Raw genomic sequence first — 14,784 nt, forward strand, 5'->3', positions numbered from 1 at the left:
CAAGGACAGAGCTGCCATATCAGAGCAGTGGAAGTCTCACCCGCAGTAAGGAAGACATCAGGCTTTGCTCACACGTCCGTATAATTCGTCCACATGTTGTTCATGTAGAATCCCACAACAGTTAGATCACCATTTTAGCTGAAAGAACAGGCACAGAGCACTGACTGGCATTTTGCTTGTAATGAACTACAGAACTCGTTTACATGTTCACTATTTGCAAGCAGGGGCAACATCACAAACCTGTATAATAAAAATTTCATGCCGCACCATAGTTACCTCCATTTTCACATATACACCAGTTTGTTGTTGGTAGATAATTTTTTACTTAAATTTTAGATTTTTTATCTGATTTTAGTGTACCATAAGTCACTAATCAGTAATGTTACTATTGTTTTACATCCTGAAGGACCAACAAAGCTGAAACACATTTAGTTACATATATACAACTTCAGGATTAGCTACTGATAGTTTTATTCACACTCTTCTGAAGCATAGCAAGGAGGCGGCAAGAAAGTATAAATAATTTAAAAGTATATGGCATAAAAAACCTTAGGTGTGCATATCCTTAGCAAGACCTTGCCAAATGTTTGGACAGCCAGCACATAAATTTTGAAAATAGAAGGTAAGTTTGGACACAAATCTATTGGAGCAACATCTATAGCATTAACACAAGCAGGCTGCATCTATAGGGCCAGAGAGAGCAGGGCTTTGGAATAGAGTCCACCTCACCTCCAGCCCCTCATACAGAACTGCAGCTTGTCTCTACTCAAGAAGAAGAAACACAGTGTCATGTCTCATGGATCATAATGCTGCTCTCCTGATGCACCTCTGTTTTAAACATTTTTACTATTTATGTAACACAAGCACATTGATGCTTTTTGTGAGGTCTCATTAATATTCCTGTGAAAAGCCCTGAAAAGCCTTATTTTAGCTGACAATATTTCAAACTGTGAAAGAATTTTTACCTTGTATTTATTATCTTCTGTTTTCCTTTTTATCTTGTTACATTTCAATGTAGAGTTGCTGTTTTCTGGAGGGAAGGAAAGTTAGGTTCTTATCATACATTCCTCAACTCTTGTGAATTGGAAAGTGAAACAAACTAGACACCCACATTAAAAGCCACAAATCTAATTTTGCTGTGGAGGGAAACAAAAAACAGAGGTGAAAAATAAGTGGCTTCTGGTAGATTAGCAACTGTTTAATATTCTCAGGTATTTCCAGTGATTTATAATTTTCTTTTCTTAATATATATTAATATTCAAAGTATCAGTCATATAGGTCTAAATAAGACAGTGTGCTGTAATGTAGCTTGCTACAGCAAAACAGGGCCCCCACATTCACAGATATCCTGCAAGAGATTTGAAGCCTTAACCCCTTTTTATTTATTAAAGCTGTGCAGGCATCTCTCATACACTGTTTCTTGTCAGCCCTCCTCCTCCTTTTCTTTGATCTTCACCAATAGTTGCTTAGCTGGAAGAGGAGGAAAAGATATCAGAGTGTCAGTGTTACAGACTCAACACCAGCCTTCTACAGACACATCCCCCAAAAAATTTACGTGGTCAGCATAACGAAGATAACTATGGAGCTAGACAGTGTAAAAAATTACCACCAACAATTCATTCTTCACAACTTTGGGAATTATATGCATGAAAGGGACCTCAAATTTTTAGCTTTTTTTAAAGCTAAATTTCCCCTCTAAACCTATAGCAATAATTCTTGGATGTCTTTAGTGCATCTCGATTTCAGGCCTGATTCTGTTACCCAATTTTCTTTATTGTATGCACTGTTCAGTTTTTTATCAAGTACCCCTGAATTACCTGCATGCTGATGTCTGGACTTAAATCCTTTATTTTTTAATGGGATGTTCCGATAAAATATGTTTTAGCACTAAAGAGGAGTCTCTACTAGTAAGACATATATGGAGGTCTCAATCTGAAGCCTTCAAAAATTTGGGGAGACAGAAGTTATGTAAGTTCCCAGAGCCTGGCTCAAGTCTGTTCCCAGTTTAACAAACTGCTGAAAATCTATTTAGTGTGGCTGCCAGAAGATTCTTTGTCATGCATTGTTTTTAAATTTCCCCAACAATAGAAAATACTGTTATGAACAAGCTGCTTCAAAAGGAGAATATAAATCTTTCTGGTAGCCACTGCAAACCCACAGTAATAGTAAGAAAAGTAACCTAATAAAACAGACACATCCTCTGAAGAACACACATCCAGCAACTATGGTTGCCCTCTCCTTGAGGGGAGTAATTTGTAAAATTTAGATGGGACAAAACTGAATTCCTATCAAGAAGCACATGATAGAAACACGTAAGAACAACTTGTCAAAGTTTATTATGAAATTCCAACAGAGACACAGGTCTGTCTGCCTTATTTCTTGAGAAACTAGTTGGAGAAAAAATAAAAAATAAAAGGAAAAAATAATAAAGGAAAATAAAAGAATAAAGAAAAAAAGAAGAATAAATTAAAAATTAAATAATAAAGAAAAGGTGAACAGTTTGTGAGTAATTTTCACTCTTTCCTTCATTAAAGGTAGGAAAAAATGTTTTTCCATTACAGCCCTCAATGGGATAAGAGGTGGTACCTTGATGCATCTGAAATAATGCTGTCTCCATCCTCTTATTCCCAGAGCAAAGATAAAAGGGAGTTTTGGGGGTGTCTTAAACCTTGGAGGGAGCAGGTGGTATAGATTAGGGAACAATCAATAGATGATATGACCCTCCTTAGAAAAGTTCCTCATTGCTACTCTGAATGGAGTTCAGGGGTACTGTCTACCTATGGTTTTAACCACCTCTAAACAAAACAAAAACTGCAAATGTGGTCCCAAAGGTGATACAACACTACTTCCTCTTGCCCGTGATGAGAAAATGTCATGTAATACCTTGCTAATCAATCTTATCTCTTATAAGCCCAGTGCACACAATAGAATTATGAGTCTAAAACAGGTTTAACATTTGGATTGAGCATAATGAGCAGCACCCTACCTGAGAAAATTAACAGCTGAGGAAAACAAACTGCCACACTCATCCAAAGAAAGTGCTAACTTTGAATCTGCTGCTGATTTGAACTGCTTCACATTTCCTTCCTTACTGATGACACCACCTCAAAGAAAGGAATGAGTATTCTGCTGTGACTATTTGTTTAATCCACTATGATGATTTTTTTAATAGAGTAGGCAGAAGTGAGCTGCCCAGACACAGCTTAAATGTAATGACTGCAATTGTTTTCTTTCAGTATTCTTGTTTACAGAGTGCATTTTGGTCTTTGGAACAAACACTATGATAAGTAGGCTGCTTTTGCAGCACGTGCAGGAGTTATACAGCTAACAACAAAACCAGTCTTTTTAACTACACAGAAAATTAGATTTAGCATGAAAATATCTCACTTGCTATTTTTTTTTTAGTTCAATATTATTTGTGAAATGCTATTAATTTCAAGGAGTTTTTAAAATAACTTTCATAACACCTTCAATGGTTTCGCTCCCTCTTCCATATAAATACAAAAAATTATAGTATTGAATTATTTTTTTTTCTTTCTTTGTATTTTGTTCCATTATTTCCAAAACAATCTGTAACTTAAAATATTTTTCACTTTGTAAGCATTTAAAGTCAGAAAAACAAAATCTCATGTTTTAGAATAAGAAAAATAAAATCTGATGGGTGGTTGCACTGGAGAGAAAAACATCCACATAAACAGCAGCTTAGAATTAGTGAGGGGGTAAGAAGTCACTAGCTCATTTTATTGCATTGACTGGCCAAAAAACAGAGGAAATGGTAGGAAGGGGGAAATAAGATTATTTTAGCTATATCTTAAATCCTGCTAAACAAAAACACCTTCAAGAGTGTCACAAAACTGTTCTTCCATTTCCCATCCAACTTTACCTTGGTAGAGGGGAGAAACAGCAGAAAGTTGTGGACTGACCTGCCTAAAATACCAGTTTAGGTCAACTTTAAAAGTTGATGACTGCAAATTTCAGTGAACAAATACAGTACTGGTATAACATAAAATGATCCTGGGAACCAATCAGTCAATTATTGCAGTCAATGTCACAATGAAGCCAGCCCTGATTTACTTGCTCCCAAGTCTCCCCAGCTGGAGCCTGTGGAAGTAATCTGATATAAACTTCCCCAAGCCAAACAAGGTCTCAGTTCAGAATTCAGAATAATTTTGCTGATACTTTTTAACTGAGATAACCATATTGGTAACGTCCTTTACATAAAACTAGCACTGCCACAGGCAATGTGTTATTTGTTGGCCTTTTTTGTTTGCTCTTGTTTTTTAAGCAAAGGCAGATCAGTTTTGCTGTCAGGACACCTCCTCAAATGCAGTAGCCACATCTGCAACAGGAAGCTCTGCCACACAAGTCTTGCTCCAGCCACTCTCCTCACACATCCAAGCCCTTGTGTCAAGTCTTCTACTTGCTCAGGCTTTTGCTAGAGTTGACAGGCCTTTGCTGACACTGGGACTCTGAGCTGCCTCAGCAGAAAGCACCTAAGAAGAACTTGTCAAAGTTTATTATGAAATGCCAAGTGACATAAAAGGCTGATGGGATAGTGCTTGATGCAAGGCCTGGATGTTTGCTCCCACTGATGATGCTTATTAGGCTATTTGTAAGACTATCCTATGGAATCCATGTGCCATTCCAGGAAAGTTTCCTAGTGCAGGATTTACCAGGCATCTATATAGACACAGGGACAGATTCTCATCATGTGTATTACTGATATGGGCCACTTTCCAGTGTGCCCAGACAGGCTATAGAGGCTCCAGCTTCCTACCCAGTATGCCCATGAACCACACACTCTTTCCCTCACAGTGCTACAAGCAGCACTCACAGATACATATTTATACATATTTAACCCATCTTCAGATCCTAGGCTGACAGGACAGGAAGGATTCCTACCCAAGAGCTGAGAGTGGAATACAAGTCTGAACACAACATCATCACATAAAACTCCATCAGAACAAGAGTGCCACATGCAGAAAATTCAAGTTCCCTGCTTCACTATTATTTCCAGAGCCTGCTTGTGATGGGGCTTTTCTTGTTGGTTTTAAAGGTCAACAGCCAGCCAGGAGTGTGCCAGCCTGTACATTTGAGAAAAGAAGGCACAAGCATCTTCGGCATCAGAAAAAAAAAAAAACACACCAAAGAAACCTGTGAAAGGAAACCTTACAGGACTTAGAATATTTTCACACCTGACATGCCCAGGAATGATCAAGCATTACAGTTTTTAAATTGGTCAAAACTTTGTAAAGCTGTGTGTAAGATCAGTCACCTACTAAGAACAGCATCTTATATATCTTGAATTCTGCACTCCCTTGCAAAACCCAAAGGGCTTGCTGATCTCACATGCAGCAGAATGTTTCCTCTCATCTGGTGTCTATGGCTAAAGTCCTTATGCAATATTATTTAAAAGCACTAGAACAAGACTGATAGAATAAAAGCATCTACAAAGAATACTGCAGTTGCTGCTGCAATGGTCCAGCTTGCAGAAAGCAGAACAGCTTACCAAATTATTATCTTAGGGAGGATTCTCCCTGCTTGGCTCCTGCAAGCATCAGCATCTCATATAAAGTGCAAGCAGTGGGAATTCAGCCTTCAGGAACCCTGTGCAACCAACAGCCACAAAATAAAGCCATATGATTGATTACCCAGGTTATGACACTTCAGAAATGGTACAGCAAGCATAACTGACCTGCAATCTTTTCCACTCCCCTTTGGCGCTGCAACAGCTTCTTATTCTTTTCAAGCCATTGGCTAGTTCTTCTCCAAGTTCTTTTTATTAAAACCTTTTATCTCCCCACACAGTAACAATTTCTCCCAGCAATCATGACCATCCACTCTCATCACTCTTCTAGACAGAGGCATTGGCCAAATCCACTTTGGGAGAAGGGGAAGGATACCACAAACAGTCTGAGTTGTACTTGCATTTGTTATGGGAGAGGTGCTTATTGTTTAAGATCACTCTCACAATCAGACAAGCAATGGTTTCTCTTACTGTATTTATATAATTGGAATACCTCACTAGCCAACACTTTTCCCAGCTAAATGCATGCCAACCTCCTGAAATGAATTCAAACTTCTGGAGCATGGAGGTTACACAACAAGGGTCAGTATGCAAAGCCTAGTGCCAGAGATAGGCAGCTGTTTCCCTCACTCAGCTCCCTCCTTCTGATAATTGAACAGGAGAATCCCAGTTGTATTCTAGATACAAATCCAAGCATGTTATATTCCAAAGCTGGGAGCTTTTCCAAACTGGAGTGCTGGGCACATCCAAGTTTAGCCTACTTGTTAGCATAGCACCCAGCATGCTGGAACCATAGGCATTAATTTCAAAGTCACTGTATATTTAATTTTTTCTCCCCCATCCCAAGACATACTCTAACCCACCAGCAAAGCTCTGTTTCCCATCGAATTCTTACAAAAATACCCTAAAACATCTGCTTAAAGGCTTGTGGAAGCTCTATAACATTTTCAAAAATCATATCAAGAAAAGTAGACCCTGGTTCAGCAAAACACCAAGACATTTGTGTACACATAATCATTGATACTATTCATTTGCTAGAGGTGAGCAATACCACTAAATACCTTGTGGAAACAAGCTTGGGAAGAGAAGTCACACAGGTATCAGACAGGACTGGAAAATAATTAGGAAGCAATGGCTGCTGAGATTCAGATATTACAAATAAATGATCTAGATTCAGAGGATTGCATGACTAATGCCAAGTCACTAAGTCTAAGAGCCCATAACAATCGGACACCTTGGAAAAGCAGAGTGGAGTATTTTAGAGTGCTGCAATATAGCTGTGTAAGCCTCAACTCACATAGCCTAAATTCCATATATGGGTCCCTGTGTCTAGTGTTTCCTATTAGGTAACTCTGGGAGTTATTGGATTCAGGGCCTAGGCTTAGTCTGCTTAAGGCTGAACTTTTGGGCTACAGATGTTAAAAGCAAACAGAAAAATCCCTGCCAGCCAGGTCCTGTTCCCATTTTTAATATGCAATTCTAACCTAAAGGCTTGGTTCTGCCAAAGTCATCTTCAACAGGAGGAAGGGTTGTCCAACATTGTCATGATCAAATCCAGTTTATTCTGCCAGTAAGATTTATTCTGCATTTTTAGTCATGTAAACTAAAGCAGAACATCATCTATGCCTATATTGACCATTTAAAACATGTATGTTTCAACTCAGATCTTCTGTGCAAATTTTCATATACTGTTCTCAAAGGCAGCCCAGAAGAGAAAGGGGTACTATCTAACATCAGTGCCAAGAGTTATGACTTGAAAAGAATCACCATTTCTTTAAACCTGTAAGTGCAGGATTGAGCCTAGACACCATATTTCATTATGAAAGAATGGTCTTAAGAGAAACAAAAAGATAGTTTAAAGAAAACCTGCTAAGAGCAATGTGCATGCAACTCTGTCCTGCTACACAGGCAGGACAGAGCATTGCCTAATTTATCTGTTAACTCCCCAAACACACAATACGATACTGCGGGCGTGTCCGAATGAAGACTCGATGCGCGTTACGTGCCGTGAGTACCTCTGGGCGTGAGGCGAGTACCTCTGGGCGTGAGGCGTTTGAGGTCACGGCAAACAAACCCTGCACGGCGCATTCCTCCCTCTTTGCCTCTCTGCCCTCCTCCCGCTCCGCCTCGCAGCGCTCCCCGCCCCGCGCACCTGGCCCCGGGGCGCCCCCGCGTGGCGCCGCCACAGAAGCTCCGGCACCGGAACAGTTCCAGCCTTTCCCGCAGGGACGGTGCAGGAAGGGCCTTACCTTTAGCAGCCGTAAGGTCCAGTGACTCTGTCTCCACGGCCTCGAAGTTCTGATAACTCAATTAATTTGGTGCCAGGTGTTTGGCTTTACACATTTGCTGTAGCAAACACCGGCAAACTGCCTGAGTCATGAAAACCTAGCATCAGAAAGGTGCTGGGATGCAGCAACCAAACACTCCCGCGGATTGCACCTGTATTTCTGCAGTATTTGTTCCTCATCCCGAAGCCACTTGCAGCAGGTAGTGGAGGGGAAGACCAGCACACTGCTCTGTGCATTTTCTCTGCTAAAGTACAAGGGCAGCAGGACAGTGGCAGAAAGGATTCAGTTTCCAGTTGCTGGGATGAATTATAATGTAATCCAGACAAAGGAGTGGAATTAAGGCTGCTAACAAACTGCTAACAAAACCTTTGTTCCGGCACCCAATTTTTCTTTTTTTTTGCCCGGGGGGTGGGGGATGGGGGAATGGTATGGGGGCCTAGACTTTGACACCATAATACTATTTATATTTTCTAATATGTTGTATATATAGTATCATATCTGTATATAGCTGTGATGGAGTATTGTGTATCATTCTGCTTTTCCACAGAACCCTAAATACATGTCCTAGCACTAGAACAAAGATCAAAGAGGTTACACCTCAAGACTTACATTTGGACCATTCTTTTTACATACACACATAGAATCCCTCTCCAGCATTTGGGCATGCACAGACAAGCACAGACTATCAAATGACCTTTGAAATCATGCTGGAAGCCTTGGGACAATCTCAAAAACTACATCTGAGGACAACTTTTTTAAAATCACTGCTTCATACACAGCGTTATTAGTTATTTTCACTTTGCTTTACTGGTACAGAGATGCTCCTTGAAAGCCATTTTTTGAAGTGTTTTATCTGCTTTTTCTCTGTTCACTTGAAATCATAGTTCTGTTTGTAACACTTATATTATTTGTACAGCAGCCAGGTTTGATTTTACAGGGATGATGATGATGCTTCAGGTGAAAAACTAAACAAAAGCATCAGAGGAACACTACCACATAAGGTAGTGTTCTCATGCCATAATTTTTAGTCAGGAACAATCGGGTAAGAGAAGGATGAAAAACATACAAGACATAAATAAAGTCTGGTACTTTTTCACTGTATGATGGTCTTCAAATAAAGACTAACAACCTGTATTTGGGGTCACCTAGAACTTATAGTGCATGTCCCAAATAACATGTCACTTTAGTTAGAGCCCATAGAGCCAAAGAAGACTACAAAACATGTATTTAAGTCTTAAATCGCAAGGAAGCCAGTTACAGTATTTAAACTGACTTTTCACAAATACGAGTGTGTAATTCAGTTTCTAATACTCTAAAAAAGCCAATAATATCATCCAGTGGAAACCCTTTACAAAACCAAACTTATGATTTCAAGATCAGATATTTCTTATTTAAAGAAATTTTAAGCTCATATATTATAGCACTGTTTTCAGTCGTCAAAGTAGTTTCAAGCTTATTATGGAAAGATTATTTCCTTAAACCAGAAAAAATAACACAAACACTTAATGCTTTTTTTTTTTTTCTTTTTTCCTCCAGTCTACAAAAAACCCCACACAAACTGTCTCCAAGAATAAAGATAAACAAAACATTTAACCCAACCAATTGTTTGCAGGGGAAAAAAACTTTAGCTCTCCCACTTAGGCCAACTTCAGCTGAAGTGGACACAGCTTGAAGGACAGCCCTATGGAAAGGATACTGCAGTGAAACAATTTATCACCGACATGAAGTCACCTGGTACTACTCTCGAGCATTTTGGAAGCTGGTCAGTGTACCTCTGCTGTCACACTAATACAGAACAAATCCTTTTTTTCCACTGCACCCTCCCAACCCTTCCCACCTCAGCCAGCCAGTGGTTGGTGACAGGGTAGGATGACATCTACCTGCCATCCAGGCTGACAAATCCCAGTGACAGTAACCAAACCACTGGGCACAGTAGGCCACTATCTCTGTGCCCAGGAAAAGGGATGTGCACCCAAAAAGTCTCCTACAGAAAAGCAGGTGATGTAACAGGTTGAAACAAAATGCAGTGACAAAGTCAAACAAAAGAAGACTTGTAATTTGTCCATTAACATCAGGACATTGTCAAGTTACTACACCCAAAAATAAGACAGTGCCTGATTCACCCCTCAGATTAGTTTAGGTAGTCACAAGTCTGAGCCAGAATACTTATAAATTACCAAAAATTGTAACATGCATATTGTTTTGATGCTTTAAGCCAGTAGGTTTGCTTTGGCTCAGCAAAATGAACTGCAGTGGTGTGTTTTGTGCCTCTCAGGAGATTTGGTGTTCTTAGATAAGAAACCTCTAAATGCTACTCCAGGATTTAGCTCCTAATCCACATTTCATAAAAATAATTCTAGAGAGTGGAATAGGCTTTGCATCAGATCTGTCAGGGTGTGTCTTCCTCCTCCATGGCCAGTCTTGCCTACTTGCTACCTACACCATGGCATACAGCAAAACTGGGGCTGTCTGCAGCTTGTTTGGCTGGCCAGAGGAGCGAGCTGGGCCAAGTTACCCCAACAAATTCCACAAGCCAAGTGTCCCATTTCCTGGGCCTTTCAGAGGCGGAAAGCTGCACGGAACTCGGCACAAGAGAAGAGCAGCTGGGACTTACTGCCCATCCAACAGCATTTACTGCCTCAGACACTGTTCTGTGCAGGTGTAGAAGTGCCACCCATGCAGCCAGAGGTTTACTCTGACCTACCCTTCCACTGGTGCTGTCAGCCTCAAGCTGTCACACAAACATAACATGAATACCAGGCATATCTCTAAACTCAGAAAACAGAAGCAAAACCAGCTGGTTCCAGAAAGCCAGCACAGCTTGTTAGTAACGTTTGAAGAAATACTAAAGAGTGACTTTAAACTGGAACTTTTAGGAGTTCATTCTTCCTAATGGGTAGGATGAATTTAAGACATTAAGACTAGCACAGCTTAGATAAAAGAGTATCTGCATTCCAATTGTTCATTGAAGGGTGGCTGTGGTGAGCTGGGGGTCGGCCTCTTTCTCCGGGCGACAACAGACAGAACAAGAGGACACAGTCTCAAGCTGCATCAAGCGAGATGTAAGTTAGAATTAAGAAGGAAATATTTCACAGAAAGAGTGGTCAGATACTGGAATCATTTACCCAGTGAGGTGGTGCAGTCATCATCCCTTGAAGAATTCAAAAAAAGACTGGATGTGGCACTTGCTGCCATGATCTAGTTGAACAGTTAGAACATGGGCTGGACTTGATGATCTTATAGGTCTCTTCCAGTCTTGAACTTCTGTGATTCTGTGATTTCCTTAGATTGTATCCACTATAGCACCACTAACAGAATGTATTCATGGCACACTCAGGGAGCAATCAGAAAGCTGTGCATTTCTTCTATGCCACACCTTGCATACTGCAGCTTACTACAGGCCAGCAGCACAACAGACCACCAGATTCTGCAGCATTAGCTAAGCCTGAATAAATTATTTGTAACTGCAACTACCAAGCTCTTATCCTCTTTAGGGACAGCCACATTCTTTGTGTATGTGCTGCATACAAAAATTTTAATACCATCTTTTCCAGTCCCTGCAGCACTGCTTGCCACTACCAGCAACAGGCAGAAAGAAATCAGGGCCACTTAGTAACCCCTTTCCAGTGAGATTTTTCTTTTCATCAAACCATTTTGCAATAATTCAGAAAGCCTATAACCATTTCCTTTCAGTCACATTACATTTCTAGTGTATTCCAAGTTATTCCATCACTAGAATTGGGAACCTAGGAGTAATGGATTTTTCACTAGGCTCCCCCATAAAGCAAGCTCCCCTCAGTCCACCACTGAAAGGGCATTGTAAGGTGGCAGAGGGTTTCAGTGACTTTGTTCAATTAACCTGCAGAGAAGCTTTGGAACTGAACTTTATTCTTCCCACATAATTGAACTCAGAAGGAGTTCAGTTTCCCATTTTTTTTTTTGTTTGTTTTTCAATTTTCCCATTTTTTTTTGTTTTGGAGATTTTCAGAAGATGAGGGGAAGAGGCAGAGGGAAATGAAAATCTGACTCATAAGACATTAAATGGCAGATAAAATGGTGACATACTGACATACTTTAAAAAGTCCTAACACTGCATGTACACCTTCAGCCTCTGAATTACTTATTGCCAGTCAAGAACAAGATCTTAGGATATAACCAGGAATTATTTGAGAGCAGCTCACTATTGAACCACCAGTCAAAGATGACACACTCTGGGCATCATGCCACAACACAGGAATCTATAATGTGCTTAACTTCTCAATACTTTGTACAGTTTGCTAGAGATAGAAAAGGCACAAAGAAGGATAACCAGAATGCTCAAAAGGCAGAATAATTTTTGTACTATTTGTACAACCAATATTCTTTCATCTCCTTTTCTTTTCTTTTTTTGTTTTTTTTTGAGAGAGAGAGACAAACATGTCAAAACAGTGTTTAAAATTTCTTCTGAAACGATCCTCCCTCATTTCACAGGGCTGGTGACTGCATGAGTGCATGCAAATGTCTGTAAGAAAGGTTAGTAAATACCTGCATTCCTCCAAAAGAAATGTTTAGTGGATACTCTCCTCAAGTTAGAAATACTTCTCTACTGGACACAGTATGCATGCAGAACTAGCAACACTGTACAAAGGCATTAATCTGCTCTTCTAGTTTTATCCAGAACACATGGGAGCAATTTTATTTCACTGATTTATCAATGTACAAGGTTCACCCTTTATGTTACTTCTTAGAAATTCCCCTAGACTTCGAACTTACACACAACTCAGTGATAGTCTGTATTTTCCTCTCCTTCCACACTTCCAAAACTATTTGTTTCAGAAGTGCTGTTTGCAGCTGTTCTGAAACATCATTCTGAACAAAGATAAAATATGTTTGAGTACTCAAAGTGAGGATGCTCTACCAGCTGATGTAATCACACTTGGCCTTAGGAAAGCAGCAATTTTCTATAAAGAAAATAAATAAACACTATTAGTCAACTTACACTGAGTTTTTACCCAGGTAGAGAAAAAGAAAAATAAAAAACCACAAACAAACCAAAAACTACACACCACACACAATTAAATCTTATGGGTAATTAACACAGATCAAACCCTGTGGCCTGGTAGTCTCTTAAAGGCCATGGAAGCTCTTAACCATTTCGTATAGAGTTCTGTCATCCTTCCTGATTTCCCACAAGGTTATAGTACAGAATTTATATGATCCTACAGCCAGTTATTTACCTATTCTTTTTTCTTGGGACCTTCAGAGCTTTCCTGCTCCCAGTTAGAAAGTGCTTTGCTCAGGGAAACAATAGCTCAATCAAGCCCATAAACCATCCTCTATAACCTACCTCCTCTTTCAATTTCCATCCAATCAAGCTGAGAGCTCAAGTTTTGTTAGTTGGTCTTGGTTTTACCAAGACATAGACTTTGAGAAATGAGATGTTTTGGAACTGCAAACTGATATATTACATCTTGTAAGTGAAATAATTATTGCTTCAGTTCTACAAAGCACATTAGCAGTTTCAGTTGTCCTCAGACTTTCAAAGATCATCTTACAAAACAGTGCTATGACTACCCTATCTGCAGTGTTGTTTTAATTTAGTCATTTATCTTTCTTCCCAGAAATAGTCTATTGTTTTCATTTAGTGTTGTGTGTCTTGTCTGAAATATTTTCATTTCATGATTTTCCACAGGTACACAAAAATGAGAGAGTATAAACTGTGCAGAAAGGTAATTGTATTAGTTTGTACTAATGGGAGCTCCTGCAGTGCTACTCCCATGGGCAGACCTCTGCACTAGGCACATGCTTTGAAATCTACAGGCTGCTCTCTATACTGGCAGTCACATGCAACCACAGCTCACTACTCCTGGCTTCTATTCACAAGAGCAGCAGTTTGAAAACCAGGTCCTAGGAGGGCTCCACGAAGCAGAGCATCTATGGAGCCAACAATGAAACATTCCAGTGGGATGAGGCATGCCATTGGACTGGAAGGAAATGTCACCATCCATCATAAATATCAGGCTACACATGCAACTAGAATGACCAAAAGCACAGCAGTCTAAGAATAAGATTTAAGACTGAGCCACAATGATACATCTGGAAGCATCCAGAACATATAAATAGTAATATAAATTACTGTATTGTATTACATTATATATTACATAATTGATACATAATTATATTAATCAATATAATGTATATTACCATTTAATGCATATTACTGTATGTTATTATAGTAATATAGGCATATAAATATTAAGCCAGACATGAGTAGACAATATACATTATCATTAAGAAACCAGGTATCTGCAGATTATCTTCAACTTTCCTTCAAGCCCTTCCCCAATGACCAAAGAAATCAAAGAACCCACACACACCCTCTACAGAATGCAGATACATGGAGACTGCTTTCCCATGGTAACCTTCCCTCCTCCCACCCTTAGACCTTCAGGATATGCTCCTGAAGGTCCTCAAAAGAAACCTGCTCACCCCACTTTACACATCAGTAACAGGAAGCCTCCCACACCAGTCTGCATCCACTGAGCTGAGCTTCTTCCTCCTCCTGCCATGTTCTCCCTGAGAGAGAATTCAGAAGAGAATGAGAGACAAATTCTTACCTCATAAAAGTTTCATTTCCTTTCCTTTAAAAAAAGAAAACCAAAAAACAAAACAAACAAACAAAAAACCCAAAAATAAACCCACCCCAAAAAAACACTTGAAACAAGAAATTCCAGCACACATCTTCAAAGATGAGGTGTGTGGGGAGGAGACTAAGGAAGTCACTCCTGCATCATTCAAACAGTACTTTCACAAAGGGAATATCTACAGCACAATACACACAGGACAGTTCAGGAAGTCCACACTCCAAAACAGAGTTCATTACTGTCCATTTCTGAGAGCCACCCTCATGTGGTTACAATGCCTCCTTGCACACAAGTCTCTCCAATTACTTGCTTTCCTCTGTCCATGAGCAGAACACAGACTTTGAGA

The sequence above is a fragment of the Melospiza georgiana genome, chromosome 6, assembly GCF_028018845.1.
Source record: "Melospiza georgiana isolate bMelGeo1 chromosome 6, bMelGeo1.pri, whole genome shotgun sequence".
NCBI classification, from domain to species: Eukaryota; Metazoa; Chordata; class Aves; order Passeriformes; family Passerellidae; genus Melospiza; species Melospiza georgiana.